The following is an 18,863-nucleotide window of genomic DNA, read 5'->3' as shown; positions in this document are numbered from 1 at the left end:
AAAGTGTTTAATTAAATCTTGGACTTCATGTCAAAACCACCTCTTTTTAAAATATTTCTATTCATTCACTCAACGGCCAACATTTGGAAGATTTGCTTTGTGGAAAGTGTTGTATTAAGCCTATACCTATACTGTTCATTCTCTATCATCTTGTCCTGAGCAAAGAATTGTTCTTGCTAAAATTCCCAGATACTCAAGATGATACTATTACAGATTTGAACTGACTTAACTTTTTTGGATGTCAGAAGGCTCTTCCTTGGTTGATCTCCAGGAAGGAAAGTTAAATGTCATTGCTTTGTAAATTTTAATTCTGTGACTTGAAGCTACCAACATACCAAACTTGGCTGGCTCATTCCAATGAACCAGACCTCCATCTGGGCTACATCCCTGTGCAAACTTTTCACAAAATAAACAGTCCTTTATAGATTGAAGAGTGGCCCTAGCAGTGGACTGACATCCTGAAAGCAGCTGTGCTGGTCCAGGATGAATCCCTGACACAGTTCGAAATAGAGAGACCTACAAGCGAACCAGAAAGATGCTAAGGCTGTGTCTCACAATGCCCGAAAAAAAAAAAGTCTGATCTTTCCCTAATTTCATCTACAATGAAATCAAAGACTGGATTTCTGGAAATATCTGGGTGACTATAGATTTCTGTGCAGTTTTTCCTCAATATTTGGTAACAGCCTAAGGTTCCTAGACTTAAGCCATTCCCTACTGTTAAAAACATTTTTTTCTCCTCCCCCCATAAAAATGGTCTCATTGTTCTTTATTTAGTCTAACAGAAGGATCCATGTACCAGCATTGCCTTAGCTTTGCTTGGCTTCAATTATACAAACTAACCACAGTCAGTTGGATGGCAACTGCCGTAGCAGTGTGCCTGCTCTATCCAAATTCATGAGTGGAGTTTTTCCACCCACAATGTCAGGTACAGGATATGAATCGAGGATCAGAATTCTCTAGTGCAAATGGGGGAAAATTCCAATGAAATAATACTATTTCTAAGATTAAGATATACCGACCTGCTTCCCCCATACATAATAATAACAAAAACTACCAGATTTTTAATTGATTAATAACTATGATCCTGGTACCATACTAACTTCCTTACATACAATATCTCATTTAACACTTTACCTTCTTAAGAGGGCAATACAGAATTCATCCATAATTTATCAAATTCTTAAATACTCAATGATGTTTCTCTTACTTTTTTTTTTTTTTCAAAATCACAGTTTGTTTTAATTCACTCGAGCTGTTGGTCCTCTCCTGTTTGCGGTCCCTGAGGGCTGTCAACTCCCTGCTGCCATGCAATACCAATTACATATTTTCAGACCACTAATCTCTCTCCACCCCACCAGCTTTCCTGCTCCTGACCACAGAGTGACAACATCAGCTGCACCATGCCATGGAAAACAGGACTCAACATTTCAGGAGAAATAGCTCAGCTAAGAGAGTTTCCTGAGTTGTGAAAAAGCCTCTTAACACTTCAATATTGCATTAACCTCAGCCTTCACCTGCTTTTCTTTGGGTCACAGAGATCATTAGCCAAGTGAACATCTTCCATCCAACCACAAACAGAAACAAGATCATTGCTTTGGGCCCAGGGAGATCTCAATCTGCCAACAAGGTGGTACAGCTCATGGGTCAATGTAGCAGAGTGGGAACCCTGTTTTCATGACAGTCGGAAAACCAAGATATTGTGTAACCCTGAGCTAGTGTTTAACCTTTGGCTAAGCCCAGTTGGAGATGCCTTTTAAAAACAATTAGATAGGGACACCTGGGTGGCTCAGTCAGTTAACTGTCCGACTTCGGCTCAGGTCATGATCTCATGATCTCATGGTCCGTGCGTTCAAGCCCTGTGTCAGGCTTTCTCTCTCTCTCAAAAATAAATAATAAATTTTAATACCAATTGGATAACTCCTAGCTAAATATAAAAGAAAAATACTTCCAATAATAAGAACTGGCTATCATCTGTTTCTATTAGTAATTCAGTCACATATTTTGTAACCATATTCAAACAAGGAATCTATGGAACCCTATCAAGTCCCAGAGTTTTTCCCTGGCTCAAAAAACATATCTCTGACAAGACTGATGAAATGTCTTATCTTAGAATTCTGACTGTACACTCCCTTTAAAAACATCATATCACTAAGCATAGGTACAATATTCTCTTAATTTCTCAAGTGTTCTTCTTTATTATTAATGAACTCCATTTGTCATTCTGAGACTTTGATCCAGATCTTGTGAGGATTTTAAAGTTTAAAATAGGGCTTAAGGGTTTGTAAGTCCATTACATTATGATTATTTTATTTCATTTCATTTCCCCCTCTTTTTCTTTTAACCTAAAATGCATTTACTTCTCAAGTATTATTTTCTCCTATTTTGCTGGATCTTAATGCCAGAGTGAACACAGGGTGAATTTCCTGGTAACATCTCACAAACCACTGAATTCATCCATCTTTCACATATTCCTGTATCTAGACCTTCCACAAAAGTATAGGACAGTTGTAATTTACTCTTTGTTGGATAGAACTATTTTCAAGGATTCTTAATCTGTTTTCAGAAGATGGACCAGTTTTATTAAAAGTCTTGTGGGGTGTTAAGAAAGTAAGTACAGGGAATCAAGCTTAAAATATCAAAATAAATGACTACAATCTTTATTTGTTTTTAAAATGGGGAAGTGATATCATAAGGTGCCTTAAGACCCAGCCACAATCACACAGCACTGCAGCTTGTGAAAGACTCAGAATAAAAACTCTGTTAATGATCTAACACTCCCATATATTGTGCTACAGAATGCTTGATACTGGATTAAACTGGATGAAGACCTTGCAGGGTAAACCATTCCAAAAGCAGACAGTGCTTCTGATCCCAGGAAATGGTGAGCACAGCACCAGAATGACAAGAGTTGTTGGCCAGTTGTTCAGAGAGGAAATTAAAGTGGAATGAAATTAAGGTATAAAAATATTTTTTCATGGAGCAAAGAAAGGACTTTTGATAATGGTCAAATAATTTATCCAAATTCAGAGTTAACATCTTAGTTATACTTTCACTGTCAGTATTTTTCTGACTGCAAGAAGATTAGATATGAGAAAAGATGAGTCTGCTTACCTTCTTCTGGAGAATGTTCCAGTCTTTCATTTTGGAGAGAACTGGCACTTCTTTCTGCTTTGTAGATATATATAAGCTGATAACAGAAAAGCATGCAAGTGGGCGTATTTTCCTTTGCTTTCTGCTTTTGAAAATCTTACATTTAATCTTATTAAAATGAGAAAAATAAAACTAATATGTTATTGCTCCAAATAAGAGTCACAAGGAATTTCCACTTACTACTAAGAATTGGAGGTTGGATCTTTTCCTTCTACCCTTTCCCAAGGCCAATGCAAATGTTACCAGCCAAAATTTCTCCACATATCAGCCCAGAATAGAAGATGAAAGCTTTGGGGCTTAGTAGATTTTTTTAAAATAACTAAAAAGAGCAATGATGATTACCTTTTTATAGTAATGTGTTTGGCAGGATAATGTGTGTGTCCTCCTTATAGCCTTTCCTCAAGCAAAATATCAATCTTTTGTACCCCAGCCTCCAGAAATTTTGGCAAGGTCCAGAAGCAGAGAGGAAATGATACTTTGAGGTTCAGTAAGTCTAGGAAGAAAGGAGAGATGATACAATTTAATAGGCTGAAGCAGCCTGAAAGGGGAATGAGATCTGTGAGTTCCTCTGAGCAACAGCTACATATGCTCTGTGACAGCAAGCTCAGAAGTTGGCAAGACTTTAGAAGGGAATGGGATGATGTGTCTAAGGAGTCAGGATCGTAGACACCAAGAATCCTAGGCCATAAAAGATAATACTCTGTGCCCAAGTATAACACATAAACAGTAGAGTTCCAGACCTGAAGTGGCAATGTCAACTGGGTTAGTGTCATAGCAGCTCATCTATGGCAGACTATTGACTGATATCCAAACCAGCTTCCCCAGTGCTTCAACACCAAGTAAAATCACAAAGTTTTGGAGGATAAGGAAAGCCAGCCATAATGACCAAGAAGTTTGCATTCTCACTATTGATGTGAAAATATTTTTAATGTGTTATTTTTGTATAAATGTGTTAACTGATCTTACTTTGATGAGAGGCAATTTTTCTTTTCTTTTTTTTCCTTCTGTAATTTGTTAGCATCAGGATCCAACAAGGCTCATAGTGGATTTTTAAATACCCGTGTAAATTTTCTTAATAGATTAAGATGTCATTATAACAAAATACTGGATACCAAAATAAGTATTCTTGCAAATCAGAAAACCTGGTTTAATTCCCTGCTTCTGCCTTGGGTATTTCTTCCCTGCACTGAAATATGCTCAGCTTCAGATTCCTCCTTTAAGATGAGAATAAATATAGCCATCAGGCTTACTTTATAAAATTAGTAGACATAGTTGTAGTGGTACCAATGGTAAGAGTTGATGCTATTGTTGTTTTGCTCTGGTATGTTTTGAAGTGGTATGGTTGCTCTAGTAAGATCCACCAGTGACTACTGACAATATAGCAATTGGCAGACATTATAATTCCTCCAGCTGGTAAATGTAAATAAAGGTTGCAGATATATAAATATGCTTTTATGCATTTATACATGCTTTGATAAATTTATTAAACAATAGCTACACATCAGCTTAGAGATTATATTTCTAGAAGCAGTATAATTATAAAGAGCTCTTTAAAAATCCTTTATTAAATTAATGAATGGATGAAGAAGGTGTCCTGATTTGTTTTTGGTCAGGTGAGTAATATTTAAATATGAGTAGACTCTATTTTAAATGATATCCCAATAACCAAATGTTGGTGGCAAACTGATTTGAAATAGAGCATGGTGTCTTAACCAAGCAATATTTTTGCTTTAAGTCAGGGAAACAAGAGCTGCAGAACCAGGAAATGTGGAAGCAGCATGGAAAATATTTAATCAACAGTTATCCCTCTACAGGAAAATCACTAGTGTCCATAAAATGAAGCAGATGACAGCGCTGCTCTGCTTCTTACTATTACGGGAGGAAGCACTCAACATGCAATTTCTTTCCATTTAAGGAGGGGAACATACATGAGCTGAAATTGGGGTAGGGGAGAATGAGGAGGAAGCAAAGGAGGAGTATATTCTACACTGTTCATTCCAAAGATGAAAGACATCTAGGAATCTTACTTTTATAAACTGTGTAAATAAAGGGGAAATGAATGAAACGATTAAACTGTACCTAAGAGATGTGAATCTTACCAGACTATAAATTGATATTTTCCTTATCATAATCAGACTACTATGGAAATGAGAAAATTCAGTAAGTGGTTCTTCTCCAGTTTAAGCTTTGCCCAATCAATAAAGCAGCTACCACTTAACAGTAATCTAGAAATCTATGTTTCAATGCAGCAGGGAGCTACTTCCATGATCTTTGAAGTTCTTATTTCTCTAAAAAGAGTGACTCAGCAAAAATTACTTAGTATTCAATCATCATGCTAATTAAAATCCACAAGCAACTTTTCTTCCTTATTTACTTGTTCTATTGAATGAAAGAGTCCTTTTGTACAACTACATATTTTTGAGAGACTTATGAGACATAGCACCTTAGTGTTTATATATATTATATATTTCCTCACCTCTCAAGGTTCGGATCTTGGCTTCAACAACTCCCATCAAAAAGAATAACTATGTTGAGGCCGAACTAAGACTGACTACAACTCAAAGAATAGAGATGAAGGGAAAAATTAGAAGACAGTTAAATAGAGCTCCTCTCTCACATTACCATGGTTTAACCCTGATAAAGTCACTCTGGTAGAAGAGTTGCTCTTTTTAAGTTGAAATATAAAGACATGAGATTAAATTATCTATGAAAATCCCAGTTCTTGATTTTCTGCTCAAACTGAGGATGAAAGGAAGCATGGAGGTAAAAATAAATCTGCTTGGATACAGCACTGAGAAAAAAACAGCCAGGAGGAAAAGACGTTTCAACATAAGAGAGACAAGGTTCACCTTCAGGTGAACCCGGTAAAAAGTGGGGCCACAGAATAGTGACAGATCAAGGTTTTTCTGTCTTGGTACCAATGATCCAGGGGAGAACACTTAGCCCCTGCTGAAATCTCTGCAGCAAATTCAGCAGGACCCCAAATCAGGCTTTTGTTTTCTTGTCCATCCTGTACTGTCTTATTTCCTCTTCTCCTGATTCTGTTAACCCTTCTAAGAGTAAAATCCTCTACTTTGTTTCCTTTTTTGTGGTTTTCAATTTGTTATTTTTGTCACCAACCTCTATTTCCCCATCTTCTATCAATATTAACCAAATTTTTACTTTGTGGAATTCCTTCTCATCCTTTGCCAGTCCTGTTGCTTATGTAGGATTGTCCTAGCCCTGATATATATTAGCTAATCATATATAGCTTATCATTCTGGTTATAATGGACCTGTAACCCATTCAAGGTAAATGAGTCATGAAAAGATGCTTGTTCTCTCTTCTATGGCAGCAGTCATCAGAAGCCGTGTCTCAGTCCCTGGATGGTTTGGCATATGTGAAGTCTGACTGCCAATGCCATTTTGTTACTCTATAACAGGACTGCTAGGTCTGAAGCCCTACTCTGCCACCTAACTGTGGTCTTGGACAAGTTGCTTAACCTCCTTGTGCCTCTTTTTCCTTACCACAGTGCATTGTTATTAAGAATTAAATAAGGGGGCACCTGGGTTGCTTAGTCGGTTGAGCGTCCGACTTCAGCTCAGGTCATAATCTCACAGTTCGTGGGTATGAGCCCTGGGTCTGGTTCTGTGCTGACAACTAGCTCAGAGCCTGAAGCCTGTTTCAGATTCTATATCTCCCTCTCTCTGACCTGTGCCTGCTCACGCTGTGTGTGTCTGTCTCTGTCTCTCTCTCGGTAATAAATAAAAACATTTTTAAAAAAGAATTAAATCAGAAAATAAGGAATTAAATCAGTTAATTTGTATAAGGTACTTAAAAATAGTTCTAGGCATGTCATAAGCACTATATGTGTTTAAACAAAATATTCCTTTCATCACTCATATTTTAATTTTTAAAAAAAGGGGGAGGGCTCTCTTTTTAATGTTTATTCATTTTTGAGAGAGAAGAGAGAGGAGAGAAAGAGAGAGAGAGAGAACAAGTGGGAGAGGGGCAGAGAGAGAGAGAGGGAGACACAGTCTCAAGCAGGCTCCAGGCTCTGAGCTGTCAGCACTGAGCCCCACGTGGGGCTCAAACCCAAGAGTCCTGAGCCAAAATCAGACACTTAACCCATTGAGCTATCTAGGAGCCCCCATTTCTCAGATTTTAAACCATGCTGTTGTCTTTGACTCTTCCTCTTCTCTGTATCTGCCATTCACTAAAAATTCTACTTCTTCTGCAACACCACCCTTTCTCNGGCCAGGTCATTATTCTTATACTTGTAGACTCTTTTGTTTACCTCATCCATACTCTTTAATAAACACTTATGGAATTTCCTGTTCCAGTATCCCTTCTCTAGACACTGGCTGGCCTTCCCACTCTTTCCAAATGTTTCATTAGGAGCTGTCTCCTCAAAACAGCATGAGTCATACTCACTAGCCCCAGTCATAGCTTACTGATCAGCAAGTGTTCAACACAGTCTCTTGCCTGGGGTGTTTAGACTTGTAGACCAATAAGAAAATGACATAATTTCCCTCCAGGGGCGAAAGCTCTACAGTGTAAAACTGCTATGGTAGCCAAGTTTTCTGCCATGTAGAAAAAGTTAATTAACTATTTCTTTCTTCTTGTCACGTTCTAGGAAACTTTAATATGGTAATGTGCTAGGCCATATATCCAGAGTCATTGTGATAGGAAGTATCTAGTCACCTATATGTACCTCCCATTGAGGACCAACTCATGCTTCCTTTCTGTAAAATGGCTTAATTTCATCACATCCACTGTAGATACTCATTAGCCTGAGGCTGGTCCATAGGGCTGAAGAATTAACTGCTGTGTATTAACAAATTAGACTCTATCTCAGAAGCCTGGATCTTTCAGTGTTTGGTTAGCCGCATTTAGCCAGTTGAGGCCACTATGGAATAGTATAGGATTCTTTCTCTTTTTTTATTTTTATTTTTTAATAGTTTATTGTCAAGTTGGTTCCCATATAACACTCAGTGCTCATCCCCACAAGTGCCCTCCTCCATGCCCATCACCTTCTTTCCCCTCCCCCCCACCCCCCATCAGTCCTCAGTTTGTTCTCAGCATTCAAGGGTCTCTTATGGTTTGCCTCCCTCCCTCTCCCCAACTATTTTCCCCCCTTCTTCTCCCCTATGGTCCTCTGTTAAGTTCCTCCTAATCCTCCTATACGTGCAAACATATGGCATCTGTTAGTATAGGATTCTTTCAACAGCATTTTGAAGTATGTCTTATTTTCTTCATTTTACAGACATGGATGGATGCTCAGTTAAACGACTGATCCAGGTCAGGAAACTGGTTATAGTAGTAAGGGAACAGATGCAAAGTCATATAGGGAATAAATAAAAGAAAGAGTTGAGCAACAGCAAGAAGCCTGTGTGGCCCCTAGGGTGGGAGAGAAGGGGAGGGGTGGACTTCCTAGAGCCCAAAATCCAGTGTCACCCAATGACAGTTGGAAGCACAGAAGGCTTACTGGTCCTGCCAGGAGTCAGCACCACAGAGGGCAGATCTGTTTGGTGACAGCTAGAGCAAGTGAGGGAGTTGCTGGAGCTCCATCCACAGCTGACCAAGAAAGGGACAACTACCCTAGTTTCTTTCCTCCTTCATCCCTCCAACTTACTTGAAGCTAGTTGGCAAAGAAATCTGGGAAATGTAGTTTCTTGCTACATAACAGAGAAGAAGAAAAAGGCAGGGGAATAATCTGAGAGCAAATAGGAAAACAACTAGCACACACTTCCCTATTTAAAAGATTAAACCCAGACTGAAGTTTGTATTCTTTGCAGGGGGGTAAACAAAATTCAAGATTTCAGAACTACAGAATGAGAGTCCCTGACTCTATTAACACTGAGATATGAGCTACTATGGTTTAAAATCTAGGCTTACCATTTGTTCTCCTTATTAGACAGGACAGCAGAAAGTGACTCCAATTTAAAACAGACTTTTCAGAACTTCTCTGTTCACAGCCTCTATTTACTTTTTATACTTGGGAGTGCAAAGTCCTAAGAGAAGTAATCTAATGGGCATAACTAATAACTTTTCATCCTCTTAGGAGCATAACTTTTGAATACCATCACATCATGGGTTGCTGTTCATGGTATGGATTGGCTAACCTTGGCTCAGTTACCTATTGAGTCTTATCACCTGGGGGTGACCAATCATATGCCACAAGGTCACACGTCACACAGCATTGTTGCCTGAAACTATCTTCTCAGAGGACAGTTTTCCTTAGAAAATCTATGGTTCATCAAATATCATAAAGGAAAATAAATCAATTTACTATAATATATTCTATCTTGACCAAAAATGCTTAACAATATTATGTTAATTTATCCTGTCTGCACCCTGAGAGATTGGTCAGTCTTGTTTGCCTACTCAAAGAAGTAGAATTGTCACACAGTTAGAACTTGTACTCAGCATTCCAGTACACAAATCCCTCTCTAATCTATACCAACCAGATTACAGCCACAGTGGCACTGGCTCCTTTGAAAAACAGAGATCTTCTGTACTGCATCTAAAAAAAAATCTATCCATATTGGGAAATTAGACCTCCCTTTACAACTATCAATTTGAGAAATAGTCATTGTTTCTGTGTGAGCACAGAATAAACCTGGCTATTCTAAATGGATGACCTAAGAAATCCATTACAGATGAGCCAATATTGAATTAGAAAATAAATGTGAACAAAATCATCAGAGTTAATGCTACAAAATGGCCTAAGTTCATTTGCACTAGAAGTGCCACTTGTGCTGAATTATTTATAATGCTGCATAATGTGGTAAATGTAATGCAGTGTTCAGGTAGTATTCTGTTCAGTTGGTTGCTGGTTTTAAGCCACTGAGTCTTCAAAACCATGATGCCTTTAAATCTGAGCCAAGAGATAGGATGTAACCACAATATGTCTTGTAAAGTCTATATAATTTGCCTTCTTCTGTTGTCCAATCTCCCACCTTCCAACACTGAGATAATGAAGAATAGAAGAAGCTACAGTATAAGGCCAGACAGGGGTCATCCACGTAATTTTATATAACAGAACAGGTAAAAGAAAGTCCTCCTCTATATCCACTACTGTGTCCAAAAGCTGTGGTTAAACTTGACAATAGCCTTCACCTTATAGTGGGTAATAGCAATGACCCAGCAAGACTAATATTTAGTCTATACTCCAGAAAATAATTATCAGTTTCTTTAGACCTAATTCATGGCTGTGATGCTTTTAAAGTCTTCTAGGGATCATTGCCAACATGTATTCTGACATTCAGCTTGTAGTTACCATGGCTTCTACATGTTGATCCAGCAAATAATGTATGTCAGATTAATTTTAAGTAAACACCTATGCTATCATCTGATTAATTAGATAATAAATGGAATCTGTTTTTAAGATGGGGGCTCCTAGAAAGGACGTATAAAAAAGACTCTTTCTTAGAAGAGCATCCAACTGGAAACTGAATTCATTCAGTCCAAATAAATGAAACTTGTGTCTAAAAACTTTGTTTTTTATTATTTTAAATTTATATCATGTGGTGAGTTTTTCTTCCTCCACAGTCTTCTCCAGCAAGGAAATAAAAACAAACTCTTTTTTTTTTTTTGCAGATGCAAATGATGCAAGTGTTTACATATTCTTTATGCATAGTCCTAATCAAATGATATATTCTTAGCACCAGCCTGATACTTCAAATCTCAACAGACATTTTACATAATTGTTTTTGTGCTGCAAGCATATTGTTTTGAACGAAGCATCTTTTAAAGTGACTTTTCCATCTTGTTACACATCTCTACATCAGCAGCTGAGTCAGATGCTCCAAAATAGTACTGCTATCTATTCAATAAACTAGTATTAAGCCTTTACTGTTCCTAGTCTCTGCATTCCTCCTCTTCCATTATATCTTGACCCCAATATGCACACTTAGCCAACCACATTTTCTAGGACAAATCTCGACTTTAGGTAAATGGGCTTTATGCATCTCCATTCACCATTTTTTGACTTGATATCATTACTTTTCCTGTATTCCAACCCTTCCATTCTTCTCACATGTTAGGTCCTAGGCTACTAACACACTCGGAAATCTTAGGGACTGAAACCTTTCTTGCATTTCTTTAGTTCTCTACTGTCCTCGTCGCCCAGGATACCTTGCCCTAGTACCAAGGTATATGGCCTGTTTTCAGCTATTCTCATTTCACACTCCTTATTACAATGCTATTCCTCTAGGTGAAATAATTACCCCATTAGATTCCTCCTACCTCATTCCCATCATGGCAGACTACTGCCCTAGCTACGATCTTTTATAGCGTAATTCACTCACTGACATCCATGTTCCACTTGCTGAACTGGAGTTATCCTTCTGCCTGTAGATGGATCTGCTTCTATCACGGAAAATGCCTATCACAGTGGGAGAAACCATTCCCAAGTCCTGGACTCTTTCTACCTGGCCTGGCCCACTGTAATTCACTATTTACAGTTAGGTATGCCTAACATAGGAAGCAAACAAGAATGTCAAAGTATTTGACCATTAGTAGGAGTGAGAATCTGTAGTTTATCACGAAAAAAAATGTGTGAAGTCAGATCCAACCACCTACAATTTCCATCTAACCTCCTAATAATTCAGAGATGGCATAAGTTATAAACTTGTTGAGGCATCTATAGCCTTCTTCCAAATCACTGAACTCCCTTGAAGTAAAAAGTAATATTGTAGATTGAAAATAACAGTGACATAAACAGAAACTATGATCTAGATGTTTATTTGTCATTTACTATTACCCTCACCTTGAGCTGTCTCTCTTAAGATTGTCTAGCTGTTTCTTCTAGGAAATATGGGAAATTAACATTCATTAGCAGGTACCTGAAAACCATTGAGCCTTTAAGACTTACTTTGGTAGGTTAGAAGAGCAAAAAAAAATAACAGAGGATTTTTCCCAGCTTGGATGGTTGAGATTAATAACTCTGAAACTTTCTCTCTATTTGAGCTATTCTCCAGGACTCATTTTGTGTAAAAGCATGTCAACGAATAAATGGGCTGTTTTCCTGCATATACTGTACCGATTCACTATAAAAAGTCAGAATCCAGTGTTTCCACTGATATTAAATTTCATGATGTCTATTAAAAAGTATATATGGAGAATGAGGATACATGGCCCCATGCGACTAGAGTGTACCTATATTCTGCCTGTCATAAATGGGGTGAAGCAGGGTTCTGTCGGAACACAGAAGGGGCACCTAACCAGGTCTCTGAGATCTAGGAAGACTTCCCAGGCAAGATGATGTCCAGCTTCTCTTCCTGAGATGCAGCGAGACTCCTCAGAGCTCTCTCTGCATGAGTACTGGGTTCAGGACAGACAAAAGTCACATTTTGGCCACATGAGTCACAGTGAGGCACTCTAACCTGTAAGGCAGTAGACACACCTTCCCTACTCTCATCACTATTTACCACTGTGGTACATCGCTGGGCACCTACAGAGCCAGTCTGGCCATGTTCATACATCCTAAAGTGAAAACACAAATTCTAAAAATGTTCATAAGTAGGGTAGTTTTACTAAACTTGCTGTGGAGAAACAAAGAGCATTACATGACACAGTAAACAGAAAACCTTCCTTAAAAACCTCTATAAGTAGCCCTCTCACCCCAAAGTTCTAGTCTCTGTGGTAGATGCTTCACCTTTTACTCTCTATAGCTCTATTTAATATCTCTCTTTAAATGTGTCTCTAGATTTATATCTCTGTTTGCTATCTCACTACTTCTGTCTCATATTTCTTGGTGTGCATTCTTTTCTAATTGAGATCATTGTCATATAACATTGTGTAAGCTTTAAGTATTGATTTATACATTTAATATTGCAATAAGATTACCAGCCTAGCATTGGTAACACCTCTATCATGTCATTATTTCTTTTTTTGTGGTGAAAACATTTATGGCCTAGTCTCTTAGTAACTTTGACATTTGTAATACAGTATTGTTGACTATAGTCACTACACTGTGCATTAGATCTTCAGGACTTATTTATCTACTAGTTGCAAGTTTGTACTTTTAGATGGCATTTTCCTGTTCCACCCCTCAGACCCTGGTAACTACCATTCTAATCTATGATTAGATTGGTAGTTAGATTTCACATATGAATGAGATTATACAGTATTTGTCTTTCTCTGACTTGTCTCACTTAGCATAATGCCCACAAGGTCCAATCATCCATGCTGTTGCAAGTGGCAGTGTTTTAGTATTTCTCATGGCTGAATAATATTCCTCTCTCGGTGTGTATGGATGTGTGTGTGTGTGTGTGTGTGTGTGTGTATCACATCTTTATCCATTCATTCACTGATGGACATGTGTTCTTTTGTTTAAGTGTCTCTACCTCACTAAGTTGTGTGAGTGAGGACACTCAGTGTCCCTGTCTTATATGTGTATTTATATGTGTGTAGGTCTTTCTTTCTTTGTCTCTCCCTTTCCTTCTATCTCCTCCATCATCTCTTCAACTTGCCCATATGCTTCTTTCTCCATCCAGACTATTTGAGATTCTAGGCCCTATCTCCCAAATCCTCTGTTCTCCCTATGGTTCTATCCATTTTTTTTAGTATATGAAGCAATCCTTAACTTCTTTTATTTGCCATCACCATCTCTCTCACTCACCTAGGAAATATCTTTGGTATCCACATTGCATAGAAGATTGGAGATGGTAAATGCTTATAATTTAACATCATTTTTTCTCCACCAGCCTGATTTCATGACTTCCTCCTTTGCACTCTCCTTAGAAGCTACATAGAATTTCTTACAGTTTCCCAAACTCCTACTTCTTTAGAAGAGCCTGTCCATCTTGTCTGTCTTACTTACCCTTCCTCTTCCCTGGATAACTGTCACTCCTATTTGTTTAAAAAAGTTTTTTAATGTTTATTTATTTTTGAGAGAGAGAGAGAATGAGCAAGGAAGGGGCAGAGAGAGGGAGACACAGAATCCAAATCAGGCTCCAGACTCTGAGCTGTCAGCACAGAGCCTGACCTGGGGCTTGACTCATAAACTGTGAGATCATGACCTGAGCCGAAGTTGGATGCTTAACTGGCTGAGCCACCCAGGCACCCTTCTCTCACTCTTATTCTAAGGATTGTGTCACCCACCCAGAAAGTAGGCCACTCCCTTCAGTGTGGAATGAGATGTCCCTCAGTGTTTCAGAAGGCCCCTGAGCTTACTATTATGGCACTCATCATGCTGATCAGGAAATGTTAACAGGCTTAAATGTCTTCTCTCTAAGACATGACTCCTAGAGTATATGGAGGATAGGAACACATAGGAACCTTCGATGTCTGGCTCATAGACAGTGCTCTATAAATGTTTGTCCAATCACTACTGAAATTCTAAACAATAAGCAGTAATCCATGCCAATCTATATTTGAAAGAGTCGACCTTAAACTGAAAATAAAAAGACCAATGTGCAATTACCTATAAGCCTCTCCATGTTTCTCAAATCACCTCAGCAAAGAGAAAAGACAAGAGTTCCAAGAAAGGAGAAAGAACAAATCAGGTCCCATGGCAAAAATCACAAAACAGGTCTTGTACAATTGCAAAGTGAAAACATCATGGCCACATACATCCAGTTTTAAATGAAAGTCACATAATTTGAAAAGACCATTTGTATAAGGGAGGCAGTAACTTTGGCCAACAATTCTTTTTGCTACTGATTTAAGAATCTTGGAATAAGTAATTTCAAGGAAAGGCTTAAAGTAAAGGAAAATGATCCAAGTCATAATCAAATGAAAATGCTACAGAGGAGGTTGTTGGGTAGAATTCTTGCAAATCCCTGAATTTAACCATACGGGATTCTCTTCTAAGTATTACCCTTGTCTATCTTTGGGAAGGAAGGATTTTCTTCTTAATACTAAACGATATTTCATCACAAAGATGGACCCCAACCTCCTTTATTTAGTTATTCCCTTTCACCACAGACAGTTTTCCATGCTCCATATGCAAAAATTAGGAAAGTCAATGATTGTAACTTTTCTCTGGCATAGTCAACCCAGCTACAAATATAAGAAGTATGTAACAGTTAAAATCTGTTCTCTTCTCCCAATGAACTGAGTTATCTACATTAAATACTCTCAGTGGGGATATTACAGCTAACTGTTTCACAATATAATATAACAAAGGGATTAAACGGGGGCAGCTTTATGATGTGTGAATAATGTGCTTAAATCATTTATAAACAAATGCTCTGTAATAGAGGCACAACTCTTTAACTGTACATTTAAATAATACCACTCTAGGCATTGTTTAAATCTCACTTACCTGGGTTGTACTCATTTATTAATTACCCAAACATTTATAGAATTTCTCTAAGTGTCAGGGACTGAATGAAGTTTCTGCTATGGAGTTGAGGGTGTGAGTGAAATCTGGGGGACTATATACCAAAAAGAATAAGATTTGGCTTCTAGCCTGGAGGAGCACATAGTTAAAGAAGGGGAGAGGCTTGTAAACTTGCAGGTCAGCAAGAAGAACAACAATGGCTCTTCTGGGTGCATTCTAACAGATGAAACCTTAACCTTCAAGTTTATTAAGACAGGACTGTCTTTTGTATGTCCCAGTATATAAACAACTGGCCAGACACTAATCTCCTCTATCAAATTACCCAAGAGATTAAAGTCAGTAGCAGTAGTATTGTTTTTAGGAGAAAAGGAAAGCAATTACTTGTGTTTATTGGTACATTCATTCAAATAACATTTAGTGAGTAGGTAATAGAAGTTAAGAACTATGCTCAGCATGAAGAGCAGTGTCCAAGTTCATAACATGATAGAAAGACATGTATAAAATGACTTCACCTTACAGTGTGGTAAGGGCTATGGTGGAAGATATGTCAAGGGCATCAAGGACTAGAAGGAGGAACAACTGAGCCTAGCTATCAGCATCAAGAAGAACTTTACAGAAGAATTAGTATTTGAGATGGCCTATGAAGGTACAAGTAGCTGTCGTCTTTATCTTTAGTTTTGGAAGAGAAATAGTCTTTTCTTCACATTATTTAAGTGACTTGTTAATTTCTCTCACTTATCTCCTTCCTCTGTAGTCTTTTATTCAATTGGCTATTTCTCCCAAGCCTCAAAGATCTGCCCTATCTTCATGTAGGGAAAGGAAAGTTGGTAAAAATAAGTTTAACTTGATGCAACCTTCTAGCGATCATGTTTTCTCTATTTTTCTTTCATTTTATTAGCCTTCTTACATCAGAACTAAAAACTTATTTTTATTTCCTCTACATTCATTTTTTTGGTTTATTAATAATAATAATAACTACCAATATGCCAGGATTGGGCAGGGTAGATTCTACTCCTCCATGTTCAAGTTATTGGGTATGAATCATAATTTTGACTTTACCATTAAAACTCAGAGAGATGATCTGACTTACCAGCAATTACAAAACTGCTAAGAGGCAGAACCAAGATTCAGATTGATATCTGCTCAGCTGCAAAGCTTTCCTACACTAGCCTGCTGTTTTTATCACATTCCTGATTATTGATAAATTCAGAAGTCTTCTTTCTTCCTCATAATCTTTGTCTTCAGTTGCATTTGATATTTTGACTTTCCTCTTTGTGCAGGACATCTATTTTTGCCAGTCTGAAATCTGTTCCCCTTAAATTTTAAAATAGTACCCCAGTATTCCTTTTGGAAAACCATGTACCCTTCTCATTCCTAATGGTTTGAAGTGGGGCTTGTCTCACTCATCCCCAGATCTATAGGGAAAATATGACATACAAGAAAGGAAATGTAGGAATCCGAAAATGTGTATGGTGCCAATGTTCTTGCTTATTTTAGGTAGCCCATCTCTACATAACCTTGCTTCTTCTAGGGAAAGCCCCATGCACCAGTATTAAAAACTGGACCTGATGAAAATAACAATCAACTTACATGATTTGCTGAAATCCCTGTCCTCCTCCCATTACACTATGATCTAGTACTTGGCTAGTGTTCTTCCAACTCAGGCTGTTAGCTCCCAATTCACATGGCCAGCAGCCACCAGAAATGAGTCACAAGCTGGCCAGCCTGCTCTCTGCAAAGATTTTGGGTTCTCTCATTTTCCTTCTGCCTTGTTCTTATCCTCTACTTGGTCTTAGTGTCTGCCAGACTCCTGGTCCTTTGGATTTTAATATACAGAGACCAAATTCTATTTCTAAAGCCTGAAAATAAGAGACCTTAGAATTCTCCAAAGACTGTTTTGTTGTTGTTGTTGTTGTTGTTATTTATTTTTGTTTATCACCTAATTCTGCCCAGTCCTGGATAGTTCAGAGCATTTACCAGCTCAAGATCCAGACTTTAAAAACTCAAACCGAGCACTAATCCATTGACTCAAATCTAGCCTGCTTATTTGGTACCTCAGAAGAGGAGCAACAGTTGGTTGATTGAATTCACATTTGTCTCTCCCATTTATGAGTAAGAATCTCATGGACAAGGACCAGGTCTGGTTAATCTTTGAATCCCCCAGTTTTTAACAACAGGCTTCATACGTGGTAGTTACTCTGTAAAATTTTACTAAATTAAGCTGACTGGGCCTTGTATGGCTCAGGATTATAACCTTAGAATTTCAGTTTTTAAGTGTGCCAGGCATTCTCCTTCTAACCTGAAATGACTCAAGATTTCCCTTACATATAAATCAGAGAACCTGATTAGAACTGTCTATGAAAGCCTATAACATTTTAATACTCCCAAGTGAATCCTATAAAATGCATTTTATAACTATTATGTAGCAGTGAAGATCCCAAAGAAAAGGATTTTCATTTGTCATGGATTCTGAGCCTAATTTCAAAGTTGTTTTGTTCTAGAGTTTGGAGAAAATTGGTTTTCATTCAGATTTGATTTAAGAAAACCCTAGAAATGAGAACAATATGATATTAGACAAGATTTAGTTTAGTTTTCCAATGAAGAAAGCAGGATTTTTCTTGCACCTATTTCTAGTCTCCTACTTTGTTATATCATGGAATTCCACAACAAAATATAAAGAACAAAATACATGGCCACATATATACACAACAAAAGTAAGGAACAAAAATATATGGCCACAAGAATTCTAGCTGAATCTACTACTATGAGATGAATATGGTGGATATATCAGATGGGACTGTACTTTTGTTTCTTCTGAAGCAGGAAATCATGAAATCATCCCCAAAGTTTCTATGTTTCAGCCACAGCAACTTCTTACTTGACATGTCTCTGGATTCAAGGCAAATAAAAGCAAAAATAAACTATTGGGACCTCATCAAGATAAAAAGCTTCTGTACAACAAAGGAAACAATCAACAAAACTAAAAGGAAACCAATTGAATGGGAGAAGATATTTGAAAATGACATTATCAGATAAAGGGTTAGTATCCAAAATCTATAAAGAACTTATCAAACTCAACACCCAAAAAGCAAATAAGCTAGTGAAGGAATGAGAGAAGACATGAATAGACATTTTTCCAAAGAAGACATCCAGATGGCTAATAGATGCATGAAAAGGTGCTCAACATTGTTCATTATCAGGGAAGAAAATCATAGAAAGATTTCTACTTGAAGCTACTGCCAGATAGAATAATATGTCAGCGAAATGATAGTTTTCACTGGTGCATGGTATCACAAATAATAACGAGAGATTCTATTGGCAGATAATATGGGAGTGTAAAGGACTATTAACAACTTCCTTGTTTTCCCCTCCTGAATGGGGAGATGTTCAAAAGATGAACAAAATGTTCATTGAGATAAACAAAAGGATGAACCAGATAGAG

General features: G+C 37.7%; 1 long non-coding RNA gene across 3 annotated transcripts in view; it reads right to left on the bottom strand.

The window, feature by feature from the left end:
- The window catches only part of LOC144238994 (uncharacterized), a 316,761-nt gene that overhangs the window by 264,575 nt on the left and 33,323 nt on the right, over nucleotides 1-18,863 (bottom strand). Inside the window, exons 1-2 of one of the 3 annotated variants that reach the window (XR_013337277.1) lie at nucleotides 3,493-3,637; nucleotides 3,112-3,187 (exon numbers count right to left, since the gene is read on the bottom strand). The exons of the other annotated variants lie outside the window; for them this stretch is intronic. This is a non-coding gene — a long non-coding RNA (uncharacterized LOC144238994). Of the gene's footprint in view, nucleotides 1-3,111; nucleotides 3,188-3,492; nucleotides 3,638-18,863 lie in introns of those variants that run through there. 3 annotated transcript variants of the gene reach the window in all.

The sequence above is a fragment of the Crocuta crocuta genome, unplaced genomic scaffold (genome assembly GCF_008692635.1).
Source record: "Crocuta crocuta isolate KB4526 unplaced genomic scaffold, BGI_CrCroc_1.0 scaffold479, whole genome shotgun sequence".
Classification (NCBI taxonomy): domain Eukaryota; kingdom Metazoa; phylum Chordata; class Mammalia; order Carnivora; family Hyaenidae; genus Crocuta; species Crocuta crocuta.
Note: the sequence above shows the minus strand (reverse complement) of the source record. Positions and strands in the feature narration are given on the sequence as shown.